The 17,207-nt window shown below is 40.3% G+C and overlaps 1 protein-coding gene across 7 annotated transcripts in view; it reads left to right on the top strand.

The window, feature by feature from the left end:
• PPP1R1C (protein phosphatase 1 regulatory inhibitor subunit 1C) overlaps positions 1-17,207 on the top strand; it is an 82,965-nt gene that overhangs the window by 22,217 nt on the left and 43,541 nt on the right. The window contains exon 1 of one of the 7 annotated variants that reach the window (XR_005586292.1): positions 13,755-13,818. The exons of the other annotated variants lie outside the window; for them this stretch is intronic. The gene's annotated coding sequence lies outside the window, so the exon portion shown is untranslated. Of the gene's footprint in view, positions 1-13,754; positions 13,819-17,207 lie in introns of those variants that run through there. 7 annotated transcript variants of the gene reach the window in all.

Genomic DNA, 17,207 nt, shown 5'->3' with positions numbered 1-17,207 from the left:
GGACACAACACTATGCCAGCCAAGCCTCTCTCTGCCACGTTCAGGGCTGCTTTGGAGCAAGGTTAGGGTTAGAGACTGCTCCGATTTCCACCCCCAGCTGTTCACACATCTACTCCAGTATCTTTTACTGCAAATAGCTTCAGCACTGGAAACAATAGAACAGAAATGTGACAAAGACTGCACAGAGGTTCTGTGATTTCCCTTCTTTTGTGTTTTCATTAATGTTTGGAATGACCCATACGATAACTAATCAACAAGTGCCTCGCTGTTCTAGAGCTTACCTCACCAAAATGTATGTTTGACGGGCTGTAAGTGGTGCTAGGAAGCTTAATGTGCTTTTAGGAAGACACGTCCTTTATGGAGGGCCATATTCTCCACTCTGTTATCACAAGCAGAGAAGAGACAGGTTCAATAGAACCGTCTAGGGAGGACCTAGTCAGGTGAAGAGTCAAATAAGGCAGGGAGCTCCATGATACGTTCCACTCTCACCCTGATCCCATGGAAGCCTCTCGGTGGGAACCGTTCAGTGACATAGGAAAGACGGCTTCAGCCTGTTGCAAGCACTGCTTGTGAACCTTGCTGAGGTCCTGTCACTTAGTGTATGTCTGCGCTGCAATAGAGGTGTTATTGCAGCTTTGGGTAGGTAAACCCACATTAGCGTTAATCTAACTAGTGTGGATAAAAATAGCAGTGAAGATGTGATCGCATGGGCTTCAGTTAGGACTGTACAAGCACGCCAAGGACACTGGACACATACTCACACAGCTGTTAGCCTGTGCTGAAGTCTGTGCTGCTGCATCTTTACTGCTATTTTTGTGTGAAGAGGTTGGCTGATGGAATCACAGCGCTATTGATCTGACCTTTCTCTAGGCCTGGCTAAGCCCAGCCTGTAGATACATCTCTTTGGGAGTGCAGATGGAGCTCTCGTGGATGTAGTTCAATAGCATTCTGGGGATGAGGATCCAATGAGCAAGAGATCTACACCAATCCTGTTGTCTGTTGACACTTTCTGAATCCCTAGGATGGTCATGGGGAAGGGATTTGTTGAACACTTTTAGGAAAAGGCTTGTAGCGAGGTTGTTTGTCCAGTCAGTAGGCCTAGTGGTCTGGGCCTCCGACTCTAGTCTCTCTTTCAGTTCAGTGTGTTCTAGAACTACTGGATGGGGTCTATCTGGGTTGGCTTCCTTGCCAGTAACTCATAGTCCTGCCTGTCCCAGGGCTAGGAGTAGGGGAATCTGGGATGGGTAGGGGGACCAGGTCCTCCTGCTCCACTGGGTCACAGCCCAGGGCTCTGAAAGTGAAACAGCGTGTGATAGCCTGGGTTCAGCCCACCTCCTGCTCACCTTCCCCTGGGCCAATGCCTACCACACCCAATGCCTCCATGTGGGGCATGCCTGCCATTGGGTAGAGTCTTCTGCTTCACATTCCCACAATCTAGAGGCTGATGCAGGTGTCCTTTTGGTGCTCCTTACATGGTTCTTCTTCTCCTGCTGCAGCGCTACTAAAGGAAATGACTTCTCTTTCCCCATCTTGCCTGGACTGCTGGAGTTCTTGTTATATTGACCTTTTCCCCAGGAGCATGCTTGGCAGTTTCTGAGGGGAGAAACTTTCCTTGCCCAGTACTGCTTCAACCCTTTCCTATCTCAGCCTTAATTTGGGGTCTGTAAACCCCATCACAGGACACTAGAATCTTCTGCTGGTTATATCTTGCAAAAATATATATTGTGCAATTTCCATAGGGTTTGTCTTGAAGCCATCTATTGATGTCACTAAATATTTTTAAATCTATTCATTATTGGAATGGTGGGAGCTACTTCTTGATGATCTAGAAATTGATCTAGGAAAACATAAACCATGGGCCACCTTGATTACATCAAACTCATTAGCACTACAAAAGTGATTTTTCCTTCCTTCTTGTCAACTGCTGAAAATAGCCCACTTCCACCTTAATTGAATTGGCTCATTAGCACTGACCCCCCCCACTTGGGAAGGCAACTCCCATCTTTTCATATGCTGTCTATTTATGCCCTACTGTATTTTCCACTCCATGCATCCGATGAAGTGGGCTGTGGCCCACAAAAGCTTGTGCCCAAATAAATTTGTTAGTCTCTATGGTGTCACAAGGACTCCTTGTTGTTTTTGCTGATACAGACTAGCACGGCTACCAGTCTGTAACCTATAAACCATCCTGAAGCTCAACCCAAAGCTTAAAAATCTTGACCCAGACATTCTGAGGTTCACCAAACATTAATTTTGATCATCTTCATGTAACACACAGTAGGTCGCAGAGATATATGTGCTTAGATAACCCACTGTCAAGAATCCAGAAATGTCAATGTCAGTGTGTGATTTAGGAATTAATAAATATAGCAAATCATGTTAGGGGGGTGGGACAACTCATTCCATGTGAATCACAGTGACATGTTCCTGATCATGTTGTTACAGATGCCGGCATAAAGAAATACAGGGTCATTTCTGAAGCATAACCTTTCCAATCTCTGGTATTAGTGAGATTAGTCAAGATTCAATTTTAGGAAATCACAGACTCTTTTAGTTTAAATTAACAGATTATTGTCTTGTCATTTCCTAAATCCATCCAGTTTGGTCACGTTCATCTTGCCTATGGGATTATGGAGCCTCAACCTGTTGACTCTGAACACACCCATATACAGAAATGAGAAATTAATTTACGTAACCTATATTTCTGTAGCAGGAACCTCAAAGCCAAAGAGTTTTACTAGTAAGAACTTGCTTGGTGCATTGTTGATACAGGCATTTGAGGAGCTTAATGTGCAAAATTTATGATCATAAGAATTGAGAGAGTAGCTGACAAGGGCTAGCTATAAAATGAGTTGTTACTGGAATCCTTGCGGTATTATTTAAAAAGGAGGAAAGGTACAAAGGTTCCAATAATGGGTAAAGCTCAAACCACTGGCTATTGTTATGATATGTATTTGTTTGTTTCTTTTTCCACAGCAAATTGTCATCTCTCTCCAAAATATATAATGTTCTGTTATTCAGCTTCAAATGTATTTTTGATGGTTCTATGAGCCATAGTATGATGTGAACAATTTTGACTTTTTTTAGTTTAGAGGTTGGAATACTCATACAGTTCAGAGAAAAGAAAGAAATAGCTCAAAATGATGGTTATTACAGCTGTAACTCCAATGCAAAGATTGCCAGCCCTGTGCCAATTGTAAGCTATTTTTCAGCACAATTGATTCTTGTACACTATGCTGCTAGGAAATGGTTCAAAATGTACATCATGGGGTCCAGCTGGTATGGTATTTATGTTAGCAATTCATTTTTCTTGTGTTGCCTCACTGATATTTATATTTTCAAACTGCGTATAAGACATTTAAATTAGATCCAACAGAAGATCTTTTTCTTTAAAGTAAGCAGTGTGGAAAGGATTAACTATTATTATTTTTTCATTATTATAACTGAGCACATAACCCTGAGGGAATAATTTTTCAGTTAGTTCAGCCTCTTTTTCTGTTGAAAAAAATATTGAAAATTATCAATAACATGTTACAGTTTTCTCAAGTGGGTTCATTATTCAAAAGTATTTGTTGAAATGGATTCATTTATTTACAACTATTGCATGGTTCACAAGCCACTAGTTGCAAATGTTTAATAAGCAAAATTTGAAGCTCAGGCTGTGTCAATGTTTTGACTGATCACATTGATCTCATGGTGGTGTTTCTGGTCCCTGAATATAACTCTTAGAATCAGGAATCCAGTGTGATTTTTTTAAAGATTAAAATCTGTTTCTGTGAATAGTCTCTAGTAGTCACTTAGTAGGGTCTGTCTGCACTGCAATTAAAAACCTGTGGCTAACCCATGCCAGCGGACTCAGGTCTGTGGGGTTGTTTCATTGCAGGGTAGACTCCCGGGCTTGGATTGCAGCCCATGCTCTGGGACCCTCCCACCATGCAGGGTCCTAGAGCCCAAGCCTGGAAGTCTACCCTGCAATGAAACAGTCCTGCAGCCTAAGCCCTGCAAACCCGAGTCAGCTGACACGGGTCAGCGGTGAGTTTTTAGTTACAATGTAGACATGCCCTTAAACCGGCAATGGTCCCAGCACAGATTATAGAATATCAGCCTTGATGATCACCGTGCAGCTCACACCCCATTTCCCTCATGTTCAGGCTAGGGTATCTGTCATATGCAGGTGAAATTATGCAGCTTTGTTGCATGTGTAGTTGTTTTCTACTCTGGCCACTGCAGGGAGCCCCAGGCCCTTTAAATCACCAGCCTGGGGAAGCCAGGCTTACTTTCACCTCTGGCTTACTTTCACCTCTGTGTTACATCATTATTTAGTCAGCCTTACTCAAGCTCAGTAGAAGTGTTCCTGATTAAACACTCAGTTGCAAGCTGCTAAGAGAGTGGTCAGAGAAAAGCCAAAATCTTACTTCAGTGAAAAGATGAATGATCTATTCCTGCTTCAATTACAGTTGGATATGTAGGCCAAGATTTTCAGACATAGTAGCCTGAATTTAGGCTCCTAAATCTTGGCCAAGACACTAATTACAGATTAATGAACATTCATGACACGGTAATGTCTCTCTCCTTAGAGGTTTAGGGCCACATTAATACTCAGATAAGGTGTGCATTACACCAGATGTGATTCCATTCATTGAAACGGGCCTACTTGTGCAGTAATGTAATGTTTAGAAAATTAGAATCTAATCCATAATTAGTAGAATTCAACAATGTAGACCTAGGTACAGCTTGAATACCTTGACATCTCAAAGTGCTTTATTACACAGAACTGATGAACATCTGTCATTTGGTAGACACCCAGCTATCATTCCATGCCAGCATACTCAATGACAGCTTCCCTGATACTGAAGTCGAGTTTCTTGTTGCTGGTTTTCTGCGGAGTAGTTTGGCGGTATAGAAATCTATTCCTCTGATGATAAGTCAAAACCACAAGACAAATCTGTTATCAGAAACACTTAAACAGTTTTCTTAAACATGGTTTTAACAGTCAAGGTTGCCAAAGAAACATGCATTTTGCTTAGATTTCATACTGAAATTTCAATAAAATGCATGTCCCTAATTTGCCAAAGCACTTAAGCACCTGCTTAAATTTAAGTATACGTGCAAATACTTTCCTGAATGAAGATCCTTTCCTGCATTTGCTGTGGTTAGAATATACTCATTTAACTAGTAAAATACCACCCAAGGGCCAGATTCTGTCACTTTTACTCTCATTGAGTCGAAGATTCATAGATTTTTATGGACACTGTGATTAGCTATAAGATTTCCTTTAGTAATTACTTCATCAAGTCCAAGCAGTGAAATCAGTAGGACTAGTTGTAGAATAAAGCACTAATCAATGTGACAAGTATCAGAGGGGTAGCCGTGTTAGTCTGGATCTGTAAAAGCAGCAAAGAATCCTGTGGCACCTTATAGACTAACAGACGTTTTGCAGCATGAGCTTTCGTGCATCCGAAGAAGTGGGTATTCACCCACGAAAGCTCATGCTGCAAAACGTCTGTTAGTCTATAAGGTGCCACAGGATTCTTTGCTGCTTTTAATCAATGTGAGTAAACGTGGAAAAATCTGTCCCTAAATGTTTAGATTAGCTATAGATAGGAAGAAACATAACCTAATTTATGGAGCTATAGCTCTAACCTGTTTTACTGTATGTTTAGTACCATATACATTATGCTTTACAAAGATCAGTAATAAAATGATTCAGTGAACGAGAATAATAGATGAATAAAAGGTTAGGAATAAATCCTTCTTCTAAAAAGGCATGTACAAACCACATAATAAATATATCCCAGAGGAAAAACTTGAAATGACAAGTCCACACATCTGCTAATCTATTAATTTCGTGCAAAGTTTAGGTATCTTTAAGGTTTATCTAGCATTCAGAACAGAGTGTCCAGGGTGGAGAGATCAGAACTCTGTAAAAAAACATTAAAACATCAAAGGGATTTTCAGTCCAACACAAAGTTAGAAGGAAATTAACAGTAACAGTTGCTGGCTATATTCCATCTTCAGATATAAATGTTGTGGCATGCACAATGTTTTTAATAAGAGCTGAACCTTAATATTGTATATGAAGAGTTGGACAGAACTTCTTACAAAAACGTGATTTAATCTAGGGGGTAAAAAAAATAAATTTAAAAATAAGCACCCATTATATATCTACAAGGTGTTCTGCCAATGAGCTAGCTTGATTAACTAAATGCTACAATGCTCCTTAAAGAAACATTTTAAATTCAATACATATAAAGCTCATATGGATGAATCTAGGGAAATGGAATCCTTGCACTTCTGTAGGTTTAGGGACTTTTCGGTAGCAACCTTCATGGAACTTGGAGGGAGCCGCACAGGCTGCAGAATGGAAGGGTCTAGGGAAGGAGGCAGGAAGTCATTCTGTGAGCATATAGCTGCAATTGAAGCATCCCTGTAAATAGTTCTCTTAAGAAAGAGCCAGTTTCATTTTACAAGCATGAAGTCCTTATGTGTTATTATCCAGCACATGGGACACAAAACACTTCCTTACACTGGATGAAATCCTGACTATTGAAGTCAATAGCAAAGCTTCCATTGACTTGGGAGAAGCCAAAATTTCATTTATATTTATATGTTTATATTTCTTGCTCCCCTCACATGGGCAGGGAGCAGAGAATTCTTCTTTGTTTGTTTTTGTTTTGCTGATGCAGGCCCTTAAGTGCCAGTCTCTGAAATATTTTCTTAAGCTTTTCTAGGTGTTCAAGATGCAATAGACGTTGGTACAGTGTTGGCATATGTGAAACATTGAGGGTCTATGATTAAACTTAACTTTTGTTGTGTTGGAAACAGGAAAAATGTGTGTCTAAAACTGATATTCTTTCAGAATGAAATAATTAGACACAGCAAAAAGAAACTCTCTGTTAGACATTGAAATGCACTTTCTGTACACAGTGACACCTTGTGGCTTTCTCATGGACTTCTCCCTTCTATAAATCTGAAGAATTCTCTTCACTTGACCAACTGCAAATTCTGTGGGAGGAAGTTTCTCTCTAAATTATGCCTGATGTTTCAATGAATTGTTTAGCTTGATAATTTATCTCTGCTAGTAAGACATTTTAAACTGTATCCTGCACACAAGCTGACATGTTAGAGACATGAAAAGAAAAACGCTTTCACTTATTCCAGTTTCACTCATTTATCACTCCCTAACTGAAAGGCAATTCCCTTTATTTCACACAAAGGGAGATTGTGCTGCTTTGAGAACTGCTAAGAGGCCTTAAATTCAAATTAGCAATGTTTACATTGTGATTTAAAGCCAGCCTCTACATCAATTATTACAACAGGAGATTTATTTTAAAATAGTGTCTCTCCTCATCCCTTGAGTTGATCTCTTCTTCACATAAGAAATACTAAGCCTGTAATTGCTCCCATATGACTGATTAGTGACTTTATGTCAGGAGACTGCTCTTATATTTGAAAAATCTCCTAAAGATACAAGCTTTGCCAACAGTCTTTCTGAGGCTCATTCTATTGTAATTAGAGCTGACCAAAAATTGGCAAAAAATAAAACTGAAAACATTCCATCAATTGTTTTTGCCATTTTTTGTGAAATTTTTTTATTACAATTTTTGTTGACATTTCAGTTTTTTTTGACTAGCTCCAATTCTGATGCACATCTGCTAAGCATCCTAGAGGACTCTAAGACCCCAGTGTTCGTAATCTTAATAATCCTTAACACAAACTTTCAGCTGTTTTGGGCAGAGACTAAAAAATGTTGCCCCTTGCTCTCCTCTACTTCAGAGCCAAAATCTAGCCCTTCCCCCTCTGATCTAAAGTAAATTAAAAAACCTTATATTTAAAACAATGAGCATATAGAGGGGGTGAAACCGTGATCCTACCACATAGGCCAGCCTTTTACCAAATGTCTCTATCAGTTTAAAGAGATCAACAAGGAAAGAGTTGGATTAACAGCAGAGGGGGTGGCAAAGTGGGCAAAAGAGACCACCAGAAGATTCTCACCATTATATCACCATTTCTCTCCATGTTTAGGACTCCAAGCTTCCCACCTCTAGAGGGACAGTGGATGAGATATATCACTGGGACTACTTGCATGAGTAAATGCTCGCCAATGCCAGTAGGAATTGCTCAACATAAGTTCTGTGCAAACACTGTACCCATGCATGTATGCGTACATGCTTCCTGACTGTGCATTTTAAAGAAACTCTTAATTTACAAAGTGGTTAGTAAGATGGGTGAAACACAGAAGTTGTGCCTATGCTGTCGAGTGCAATCTAGAGTGTCCAGGATGGCAGGTAGACTCTTGGGGTGGCATTAAGTAGATGGCAAAACACAAAGAAGTGGAGAGGACAGTGAAAAAGCCCAGGCTCAAATGATTATGGGAATTATCCTGGATTTACTCCAGTGTAACTGATCAAAGTTTGGCCCATCTGGGGAAGAATTAGAAGATGACAACAAAAAGCACAGAAAGAAGATGACATTTTTGTACCTATTATAAGAAGTCATCTGTGGGTGTGTGGTGGGGGTAAAACTATGGGCCTGATTTACCACTGTGATATTCCAGTTTTATGCCAGTGTAACTCCATTGCTTTCCATGAGCTACACTAGAATAAAGCTGGAATATCATAGTGGTGAACTAGGCACTATGACTTCTCTCTGAGGGTCTTGTGTTATAAACAAATGCATCAAAATTTACTTTTGAGATTGAAGATGGCTCCATATTCCCTTTAGTCTCAGTATGTATGTCTTAGGGGAATGTTGATCCTTGTAAATTATGAAAGAGGGTTTTGTTTCACATCTAGAATTATTATGCTGTCATCCCCGAGTCACTAGGTATTGCTGCCCCTCTTATGCAGCCAGCACTCCTACCAGATTTTGTAGAGAGACTCGCTCCCATGGGGCTGTCTTTGCAGCAGACACTAGCATGTCTAGAGGAAATGGCTCTATTGTATTTTTTTGTTTTAAAGTTAATTTTAAAAATTGCTATGAGATGGGATTTATTCTAACAAAGAGCATGGTTGCTCCTGGTCGGCACTGCTAACGTTTACTCCTTAATGTCTGATGCCGGAAATGCAGAACTAGGCAAACATGATCAGGCTAATTTATCTGGAGGCAAAGCTTTTAAATGGGCAACCAGCTGGTCCATCTCTGACCTATGGCATTGCTGGTGTTAATGGGTCTTAGAAACCATCTGGCAGGGATAAAGAGCCAGGAGGTTCTGGAGTTATATGCTGTACAGAGTGGGGCTGTGTTGAGGTTGATTAGGTATGGGGACACTTCAGCCAACTGTGTTTGGGCTGGTGTCTGTTGTGCAGAGTAATATGTAAATATTAGAGCTAAATTAACAATACACCAGGGCACATGCATTTCTCTCACATACAGCCAGAGTCATCAGGCTATATGATGGAGAAGTGCAGATAGGTTAGGGAGATTAAATCTAGCCTCCTGCCTGGGATTAGAGCATGAGATTGCAATGCAGAGCCCCTCCATGCCACTTGATCTGTGCCAACTCAGATCCAATGGTCCATCCCCTGGCCTGCCCCTGTGCAGCTCTCCACAGTAGCTTATGCCAGACTTTCAATGGAGACCCCTTCCTCAGTATTCAAGGAGTGCGCTAGCACCATTACATTGCAGCTCTTCCTGCAGGTCCCAACAGTTTTTGCCTTATGGAAAAGTCCTATAGAATTTAATAGAAAATTGTACGTTTTTTCAGTCGGCTTTTGGACCATCCTAAATGATTGAAGAGAGAATTCTATCCTTGGCATAGCATTCTATAATATGGTAAAAACTGTGTAGAAAGAGTGTAATTCTCTGTGGGCCGGTAACTGTGGTATTTCAGTTTTATGCTGAAATCAACCCCATTGAAGTTACATTGACATAAAGCTGGAGAATCCTCTCCTACAAGTAGTAAATTCTGTAAAACACAGGTAGATGTCTGTGGGTTCAGGAGTAGGGGTCTAGATTGAATACATTACTTTACAGCAGTGCCTGGATTTAATTTGAGTCATTAAGTATGTTTTAACTATTTTTATTTTAAGTAAGGCATTCAGAGGCCTTGGTACCTAAAACATACAGAATATTTATTATTATTTCTTTTAGAACAGGCAGCCTAGTCACTAGCTTAGAAAATCCATGGCATGTAACTTTGTATTAGATTCTAGTGTCATGACTTTTGTAAAGGCCACCAACAGTGATATACTTTATTCAATGTATTAAAGCAATACTGATTAAGGCCCTGACCCTGGAAAGTGATCAATCCTTGCGGAATCTCATTGGTCCCAGTGGGGCTCAGTACAGGCCTAAGTGTTCTTACAAGTCAAGCTCTTGGCAGGATAAAGGCCTAAAAATGACAGGCAACTTGGGTCACTGACTCCTACAGGTTCTTAGCAATAATCAGCCAACTGTGCCACTGTGTTACTTACTCTGTTCTCTCAGTTCAACATCATTATGCTCTAGAAATCCCCTGTGCACACAAGGCACTGATCCATACAGTCTCTCCTAGCCTAAACTCCAGGAGCTCCGTTGGTGAAGGTGCCTGACTCAACACACTACAGTAGGTTTCATATGCTACCAACCTTCCGCCAGTACATTGTAGAAGAAGCAAGGGAAGAATGGCCTGGGCTGGTGCTTCTACCCTATATTTTTATTAATATTTCCTGTACAAATCGTGTTATTAGGGTTCCCTGTAAGACCAGGCAATAATTTAGATGCTGATTAGAGTATGAAATGCAGTGGAACTGTAGAATACTTACTCTCTTGTCAGCCCTAGAACAAAGGAGGAAAAAACTGCCTCCAGCTACACTTACCCTGGCAGCTGGGATATTGTAGTTTAATGAGGCACTTTTTCAGTGCAGAGGTTTACAGAGGCACACACTAATGCTCAGCAGGATTTGCCGTATTTCTTAGTAATTAAATGAAATTACATACGCCTCAGCAGTAGAGTTTTCCTGGAGAGACATAGACGAAAGGAAACCAGACAATTCACTTTATCAAAGTGTTTCACATGTTTGCCTGACTAGATAGTTTTCAATTTCTTAGCTCAGTCATGCAACAAGATAACTTGAGAAGTGGTTAGAGCAGCATGGAAAATCCTCACTGCAGGTTAAGAGCAGAGAATGTAACATTTTTGAAATTGGCTTGATTTTTTTGGTTGTGTGGAAAATAAAGGCCGTTTTGGGGGCAGAAAATAAATAATACTAAGACATTGAATTTCTAAGTTACATTCCATCTGAAATGCTTTCTGAACACCAGTTAAAGTAGCTGTATAACTTCCCCTCGAAACAGGTAGATAGGTATCACTCATTTTATTGAGGGGAAAACTGAGGCACACAAAGGGAAGCCAACATTTTCAGAAAATTGCACATTCATCTGCTCCCATAGGTGGCACGAGAAATGACCAGTTATATCAGAAACTAGTCATTTGCTCATACAGTTACTGAGATTGTATGTTTAACTGCAGCTATTGTCTGTACAATTTAGGTGTACAATTGCAGATGCAGTTTTCTGAAAACATGGGCCTAAGGGACTTTCATAAAGTTACACAGAAAATCCTAACAGACCATGTCCACCGAGTGCCTGAATCAAGGCCTTCCATGTACCCTAGTGAGAGAGGCTTCCTTTGCCTCATTCACACCCCAAGATGGTCATGTTGACATAAAGAACTAAGAAGAAGTGAATCTTTTTTTTTTCTTCCACCTAAGAAAATGATACAATTTCAGCACAAGTCAAATTCACAGACATCAGCATTTGGTCCATTTATTTCACATAAAAATAACCAATTCATATTTGCTGAGAGACACGGCATTATTTTGCTGGAAAGAAATTTTGACAAGTGAATACTAATGAAACAAAAAGTGGTTGGATGAGTTTCCAGGAGCGGTAACCTTTGATTCGCTCTAGTTTAAGATTTAAAATCCCTTCCAATGTAACGTTTCACATAATAAGCCAGATTCCTGGCTCTGTTCCACCTGCTTTGCTTGTTCCAGTGTCACAAAGTAGCAGAGCTGGCACTAGGCATAAGCCGAATATACAGTTGCTTAGCGCTCTGAGCAGCTCAAGGGGGCCCCCTATTAATTATTAGTATGTGTTGTGTGTGTATGAGGGAGGGTATTTCTGCTTAGGGCCCCCAATGGGCTCGCACCGGCACTGCAAAGAAGCCAGAAACCCTCCAGCTGATGATTCCCCCAGCCCCATTGAAAAGCGGGCATATCTGGAGGAGGATTGAAGGATGGCACCACAGACTGGTGGCTGAGCCTCTTCTCCATGTGGCAATGGAGGGATGTGCATGTAAAAAGGGCTTGAGGGATGCTCCAGGCCATTAGCACCATATCCACTGTGCACCCAAACCAGCCATTAGCTATCCAGACCCATTTCCCTGGGTCCATCACTTTGTTTAGCACCACTGTGTCTTCTCTTGCAGTAGTAATGTATGCAGGCACTTCTCACTGCATGGAAAAAGCCAAGCCCAAATGGAGGAGTAGTGAAATCGGACTGCAGCTGCTTCAGAAACAGACAGACAGATGATTGGAGCTGCTCAGAAAATTTTCCTGTGGAAAATTTTGACCTTTTAGTGAAAACAAAGCACAAAAAAATTCAGCCAAAAAGTGAAAGGTTTTATTTTTCAGCCTAAAACTACTTTTCAGTTATGGTTTTTCAATAACAAAATTAACTTTTCCAAATAAAGCAGAAACTTTTAATGAACTTTTTGGGGGTCAAAATCCAATTTTCCATCAAAAAACAGTTTCAACAGAATTTTTTTCAACAAGTCTTACTGACTAAACTGATGAAATAACTAATTTATTTTGGAGTAAAAAATGTCGGCCTTGCCTCTGGGGATTAAGTTTCTGACTGCCATTAACATTGAGACGCATGTTGATCAAAGTAATGAATACACTCTCAGCTTGTTAAGAGTTTACAATTATTTTGTTCATTATAAGTTAAACCCTGTTTTCCTCTAATATTAATGCTGTCCTCTAAACACCACACGAGATGGGCATGTTCAGGGTTCTTCGCTCAGACCCCCATTCCCCCTTCTCCCTGTTTCCACTAGAAAATTGGGGGGAAATGTTTTAACAAGGTAAAAATGAGTGGAAGTAGCACTTTCCCTTTTCAAAGTAGCACTTTCTCTCATTTTGGCTGGTCTGTCTCTTTAAATGAGAGAAAGAAGCACCAAGTGACACTGACTTTTTTCCTCTGGGGGAAAAAAATTAGAAAATGACTGCAAGTGCTTTATTTTCCGCTTCGTTTCACTCTTTCACACCTTTCCTTTTTCTAATGGGAAAAGGGCGTTGAAATTAAAAAAGCAAGAGAGTACAATTTTAATCTTCAAAGTAAAGCAAATGAACCCAACCAAAATTAAATGAAAATTTTTGAAATATGAAAATTTTTCACTGGGGGGGGGGGAACCCAACAGTTTCAACCAGCTCAACTCCTGAGTCCCAGTCCAGCAAATTTATCCTTCCTCTCTGCTATGTTATAAACAGTTGGGCTGCCCAGGCTGACCCCAGGGCAGAAATTGATCCTTTGTTGTACAGGAATATTGCAAGGGGCAAGGTTGCCAGGAGAGTCTAGTGTGACGCAATTGTGCCTCCTAGTGGAGTAGAGTGAACTGCAGGCACGTGCACACATTCCTCAGCAATTATACCTGCCACTCACTGAGCTTTTTCTGTGCCGGCAGCTGCTCTCTGCAACCTGTTCTGCCTTCCCTGTGCCCAACTGAAAACTGGAGCAGAGGTTTTCATTTGTTCTTACGAGTGGAGGAGGAAGCAGATTACTTAGTCTGACGAGATATGATTTTGCAGGATGACTCCATTGGGGAGCCCACCGGTGAGATCAGAGGCCAAGACATTTACAATATGTCACCTTGTGCCCTGCACAGTCGCCATGAGTGCATTAAGTCTATCCGATGGGAGAAGAGGGAAGGGAGGCAGATGTGTAATGCTCATGTTTCCTGTCTCCATTCTCATTCTAAAGAGACCACATTGCTCTCTGCACAGGATGGTCATGTTTCTTTGCAAAACTAATAGGGATTTGCTTGGAAACTGATAATCAAATATAGCTGTGGTCATTCTGACTGCCACCCAGAGCATGGCCAGCTTCTAACCTCTTTTATAACAGGGTGACTCTGGTGTAACTCAACTAACTGCATGCTGATGTGGGTATGAGGATATGTCTGTGCTAACAAACATTAGAAATTGATCTGCACTGAAGACTTTCAGTAAAAGAATTCCCCAATGTGTCTCTCTCCATTTTGCAGAAATGTCACTGGGCCAAATCTTGCACCTTTCCCTCAAATGCCAGTGACAGTGAGTGAGAGTTTGCAATGAGCAAGACTCTGATCCTGAAATGGGATCTGGGCAGCCAGACTCCTGCATCTGTCTGGACCCCCCTTGATTTCAATGGAGCTCCACAAAAGTGCAAAGATCTATCTTCATGAATCTCACTTCAGGATCAGGCCTTATCTAAGACTGTTATTTATGTAGATAGGCTGATAAAAGTGCCCATCTCAGGGCTTCAGGTTTGAGCCCTGGGTTTATAAAAATGGAACCCTGCTCTTTCTGAAACCACTGAGCAACGTGAAGCCCTATATTTGAAGTCTTTGTTTACTCTGGCAGAGACTGAGCTTTACTTAATTCACGTGAATTTAGAATCCCTTGAACTTCAAATGTTAAGAGTCGACAAACTCTTTCCACCTTTCTTCAGCACAGGTGTGGTAAAATCAAATCAAACCTTCACCACTAATTTCGAGTGCATCTGCTTTAAAATATCTTAGGTACATACAAGTCTGTTCCCAGATATCCAAATCCGTTTCTAATATGCCACATTAAAATCCAGTATGAAAAAATGCCATATGTTCAGATTTAAAATGTAATAAAATGATGTATTGTTGTATGATGGAAGAACACAAAAAATACTTACAAATAACAGAGTGTGATGAAATCTGTAAGGGAAATTATATCAGGTGTAAATAGCCTGAATTTCAATTCATAAAAGCCTGACCAAAATAATTTTCATTCTTAATGAGCTAATTGTCAGGGTATTAAATGTGAGTCCAAATAAATGTCTTTTTTTCTGAATAATCATAACAGACCTTGGGTGAAATCCTGGCCCCACGGTAGTTTTGTCATTAACCTCAGTGGGGCCAGGATTTCACTTTTCATTATTAATCAGCTCCAATATTTATAACTTGTTTTAAATCATTCCTTGAACTCTGTCAAAGGGAGATAGTACCCAAAGAGCAATTTAGTAATGATATCAAGCTACCCACTCTTAACTCCATCACCACTGCCTCTCCAACCATGGCTCCCTCTTCTTTCTTCCCTTCACCTCTCAACTCATTGAATGCACTGTTTGTGGCTGCTCCCCCAAGCCTGTCTCCTTTAGCTCTAAGCTGGATCCCCTCCTTTCTGTTTCCTGATCTCCCCACTCTACTGAAATTGCAAACACAATCAGGTTATATGATTTCAGGGACTTAATTAAAAAATAATTGAATGGATTTTCTTCATTCCCAGATTTTCACAGAGGTGCTATGCTGGATATTTGGTGCTGATTGCATTAGAGTAACTAAGTGGCTTTTTCTAAACCCACACATGGTCAAATCCTGTTCATATTACTGACTTCAGTGTAAGTGCTGCTGTGAGTAAGGTGAACAGGCTAGTTTAGCAGCAATGTCCATTGCTGAGAGGTGTAATGTGACCCTGCTGAAAAGAACGGCAAAAGTGCAGGCTCTGTTGAGTAGAGCTGTGCAAGCCTTAAGTAATGAAACTTGAAACCAGACAAAATGTTACTGGTTGCAGGTTTTGTTCCCAGCCCAAGGTTCAGCTCAAGTTTTGTTGCGAGATTCACAATCTTGAGCAGATTTAAGATGGAATGTCACCAAACTCAGCTTTCACTAGCCTTTGTTCTGAGCTTTGGATTAATTCAAACTCCAGCTCAGAATGAAACACAGGGTCCTGATCATGAAAATCCTTGACACACTCAATTCCCATTGAAATCAAATGTCTCTCTTACCCACATTAATGATTTCCTATTTAGTGATTTCAATCTTTAGCTCTCAAAGAGCTCTACGAAGAAGTGTAAGTATCCCTATCCCCATTTTATAGACAGGTAACTGAAAAATAACTTACCCCAGGTCACACAACAGGCCAATGGCAGGAACAGGCCCCATGACTCTGAGCCTAGCACCCTATCTGCTGGCCCAAGGCTGCCCCTTTCTTTAGGAATGAACTCTAATATTTAGGGCCTGTTTTAATTCACCCTTTATACAGTGAAATATCAGTACTTTTAATGCATGTCTTATGCAGTAATATGTGAAGAAATTGCAATTAATCAGTTAATGTTTGTGTGGTTCTCAGATATCAAAGAGATGAGCACCATAGAAAACACTATAAATAAATTAATTAAATAAATTCTTCCTGGCTCTGATACAATAATCTCTCTCTCTCTCTCTCTCACACACACACACACACACACACACACACACACACACACACACACACACACACACACCCCTGTTTTCTCTTCAGGTACACATGCACAAATTCACCAGACTTTAGTGGGAAGTGCACAGGGGCATTTTAGGCTGGAAGATCTTACGGTGGGGCCCATGTGTCTTAATGGTGAGAGATTTGTCGCACTATATTTTAATGTCACTTTATTTTAGAGCTATATAATTATGTGGCGTCAAAGGTCTTGCCCAGTAAATAGTGTAGTAATTGGCGAATCATCCTTGAGGATTGACAACTTACTTTTTGACCACTAACAACATGCAAGTTGTGACAATAGAAAGATAATTAAATCTTATGCAACAGGGCCTAAACTGATTGCAACTAGGTGTTAGGATGCAATTGACCTCCTATCCCATGCACAGCATTGCACAGTGTAACATAAATTATAGGAGGTATTTACTTTCTTTAGAAGTACTAAATTTAGGTCATTGATGGAGACAGTGTATACCATGTAAATTAACCAACAGCACTATGTAATAACAAGAAACACTCCATGGTCACGTCTGACCCTAAACCAGTGTGCTATCATGAAACTTTTAAACTGTAAATTCAGAAATAATTCTATTTAGAATTGCTAATTTTATGTATAATTATAAGGTACTCCTCAGTGATGTCATTTTGCTGTTATATTAATAATTTAACAGCTTGTAGTTGGTATGAATGATTATTAATTAATTTCTAGTTGTACCCATAAACTACGCGCTGTTT

The sequence above is a fragment of the Mauremys reevesii genome, linkage group 11 (assembly GCF_016161935.1).
Source record: "Mauremys reevesii isolate NIE-2019 linkage group 11, ASM1616193v1, whole genome shotgun sequence".
NCBI lineage: Eukaryota > Metazoa > Chordata > Testudines > Geoemydidae > Mauremys > Mauremys reevesii.
This window is presented reverse-complemented; position numbering and strand designations above follow the sequence as displayed.